The sequence below is a fragment of the Sinocyclocheilus rhinocerous genome, unplaced genomic scaffold (genome assembly GCF_001515625.1).
Source record: "Sinocyclocheilus rhinocerous isolate Xijiao unplaced genomic scaffold, SAMN03320098_v1.1 scaffold3268, whole genome shotgun sequence".
In the NCBI taxonomy this organism is placed as follows: domain Eukaryota; kingdom Metazoa; phylum Chordata; class Actinopteri; order Cypriniformes; family Cyprinidae; genus Sinocyclocheilus; species Sinocyclocheilus rhinocerous.
The window spans coordinates 260,189-260,511 of record NW_015626712.1 but is presented as its reverse complement, the minus strand read 5'-3'; positions in this window follow the sequence as shown (position 1 = coordinate 260,511).

Genomic DNA, 323 nt, shown 5'->3' with positions numbered 1-323 from the left:
GATTCTTTAAACATTGCTGTGCACTCACAGTTGATTCAAATAGTGTAACAGCACACCTCTCCCTAGCTGGGTTTCCATCACCCTGCTTTTATGCGCATTTTGAAGTATCGCATCAGAATCGAGTGATGGAAACGCTGAATTTCGAATACAAATGCCTTAATTCGCAAAAATGTTTTTACGCTCGCTTGAGGTGGTTTTTGACTTGTGCGAAAAATGGTTAATGCGAATAATGGGAGATGGAAATGCATTTTGCGAATAAATTCCTCCTAGCGGATCAAAGAAGTCATGTGACTTTGTGCTATGGGACGGCAAAACCTGACTAA